Genomic DNA, 3,388 nt, shown 5'->3' with positions numbered 1-3,388 from the left:
TGAGATGACTTTCTACCTGGCTATGAGTCCCGTCATATCAAGGTTATACACACACTGAGATGACTTTCTACCTGGCTATGAGTCCCGTCATATCAAGGTTATACACACACTGAGATGACTTTCTACCTGGCTATGAGTCCCGTCATATCAAGGTTATACACACACTGAGATGACTTTCTACCTGGCTATGAGTCCCGTCATATCAAGGTTATACACACACTGAGATGACTTTCTACCTGGCTATGAGTCCCGTCATATCAAGGTTATACACACACTGAGATGACTTTCTACCTGGCTATGAGTCCCGTCATATCAAGGTTATACACACACTGAGATGACTTTCTACCTGGCTATGAGTCCCGTCATATCAAGGTTATACACACACTGAGATGACTTTCTACCTGTCTATGAGTCCCGTCATATCAAGGTTATACACACACTGAGATGACTTTCTACCTGGCTATGAGTCCCGTCATATCAAGGTTATACACACACTGAGATGACTTTCTACCTGGCTATGAGTCCCGTCATATCAAGGTTATACACACACTGAGATGACTTTCTACCTGGCTATGAGTCCCGTCATATCAAGGTTATACACACACTGAGATGACTTTCTACCTGGCTATGAGTCCCGTCATATCAAGGTTATACACACACTGAGATGACTTTCTACCTGGCTATGAGTCCCGTCATATCAAGGTTATACACACACTGAGATGACTTTCTACCTGGCTATGAGTCCCGTCATATCAAGGTTATACACACACTGAGATGACTTTCTACCTGGCTATGAGTCCCGTCATATCAAGGTTATACACACACTGAGATGACTTTCTACCTGGCTATGAGTCCCGTCATATCAAGGTTATACACACACTGAGATGACTTTCTACCTGGCTATGAGTCCCGTCATATCAAGGTTATACACACACTGAGATGACTTTCTACCTGGCTATGAGTCCCGTCATATCAAGGTTATACACACACTGAGATGACTTTCTACCTGGCTATGAGTCCCGTCATATCAAGGTTATACACACACTGAGATGACTTTCTACCTGGCTATGAGTCCCGTCATATCAAGGTTATACACACACTGAGATGACTTTCTACCTGGCTATGAGTCCCGTCATGTCAAGGTTATACACACACTGAGATGACTTTCTACCTGGCTATGAGTCCCGTCATATCAAGGTTATACACACACTGAGATGACTTTCTACCTGGCTATGAGTCCCGTCATATCAAGGTTATACACACACTGAGATGACTTTCTACCTGGCTATGAGTCCCGTCATATCAAGGTTATACACACACTGAGATGACTTTCTACCTGGCTATGAGTCCCGTCATATCAAGGTTATACACACACTGAGATGACTTTCTACCTGGCTATGAGTCCCGTCATGTCAAGGTTATACACACACTGAGATGACTTTCTACCTGGCTATGAGTCCCGTCATATCAAGGTTATACACACACTGAGATGACTTTCTACCTGGCTATGAGTCCCGTCATATCAAGGTTATACACACACTGAGATGACTTTCTACCTGGCTATGAGTCCCGTCATATCAAGGTTATACACACACTGAGATGACTTTCTACCTGGCTATGAGTCCCGTCATATCAAGGTTATACACACACTGAGATGACTTTCTACCTGGCTATGAGTCCCGTCATATCAAGGTTATACACACACTGAGATGACTTTCTACCTGGCTATGAGTCCCGTCATGAGATCAAGGTTATACACACACTGAGATGACTTTCTACCTGGCTATGAGTCCCGTCATATCAAGGTTATACACACACTGAGATGACTTTCTACCTGGCTATGAGTCCCGTCATGTCAAGGTTATACACACACTGAGATGACTTTCTACCTGGCTATGAGTCCCGTCATGTCAAGGTTATACACACACTGAGATGACTTTCTACCTGGCTATGAGTCCCGTCATATCAAGGTTATACACACACTGAGATGACTTTCTACCTGGCTATGAGTCCCGTCATATCAAGGTTATACACACACTGAGATGACTTTCTACCAGGCTATCCCGAGTCCCGTCATGGCTATGAGTCAAGGTTATACACACACTGAGATGACTTTCTACCAGGCTATGAGTCCCGTCATATCAAGGTTATACACACACTGAGATGACTTTCTACCAGGCTATGAGTCCCGTCATATCAAGGTTATACACACACTGAGATGACTTTCTACCTGGCTATGAGTCCCGTCATATCAAGGTTATACACACACTGAGATGACTTTCTACCTGGCTATGAGTCCCGTCATATCAAGGTTATACACACACTGAGATGACTTTCTACCTGGCTATGAGTCCCGTCATATCAAGGTTATACACACACTGAGATGACTTTCTACCTGGCTATGAGTCCCGTCATATCAAGGTTATACACACACTGAGATGACTTTCTACCTGGCTATGAGTCCCGTCATATCAAGGTTATACACACACTGAGATGACTTTCTACCTGGCTATGAGTCCCGTCATATCAAGGTTATACACACACTGAGATGACTTTCTACCTGGCTATGAGTCCCGTCATATCAAGGTTATACACACACTGAGATGACTTTCTACCTGGCTATGAGTCCCGTCATATCAAGGTTATACACACACTGAGATGACTTTCTACCTGGCTATGAGTCCCGTCATATCAAGGTTATACACACACTGAGATGACTTTCTACCTGGCTATGAGTCCCGTCATATCAAGGTTATACACACACTGAGATGACTTTCTACCTGGCTATGAGTCCCGTCATATCAAGGTTATACACACACTGAGATGACTTTCTACCTGGCTATGAGTCCCGTCATATCAAGGTTATACACACACTGAGATGACTTTCTACCTGGCTATGAGTCCCGTCATATCAAGGTTATACACACACTGAGATGACTTTCTACCTGGCTATGAGTCCCGTCATATCAAGGTTATACACACACTGAGATGACTTTCTACCTGGCTATGAGTCCCGTCATATCAAGGTTATACACACACTGAGATGACTTTCTACCTGGCTATGAGTCCCGTCATATCAAGGTTATACACACACTGAGATGACTTTCTACCTGGCTATGAGTCCCGTCATATCAAGGTTATACACACACTGAGATGACTTTCTACCTGGCTATGAGTCCCGTCATATCAAGGTTATACACACACTGAGATGACTTTCTACCTGGCTATGAGTCCCGTCATATCAAGGTTATACACACACTGAGATGACTTTCTACCTGGCTATGAGTCCCGTCATATCAAGGTTATACACACACTGAGATGACTTTCTACCTGGCTATGAGTCCCGTCATATCAAGGTTATACACACACTGAGATGACTTTCTACCTG

The sequence above is a fragment of the Cherax quadricarinatus genome, unplaced genomic scaffold (genome assembly GCF_038502225.1).
Source record: "Cherax quadricarinatus isolate ZL_2023a unplaced genomic scaffold, ASM3850222v1 Contig2445, whole genome shotgun sequence".
In the NCBI taxonomy this organism is placed as follows: Eukaryota; Metazoa; Arthropoda; class Malacostraca; order Decapoda; family Parastacidae; genus Cherax; species Cherax quadricarinatus.
The sequence above is the reverse complement of the archived record's forward strand: the minus strand, read 5'-3'. Positions refer to the sequence as shown.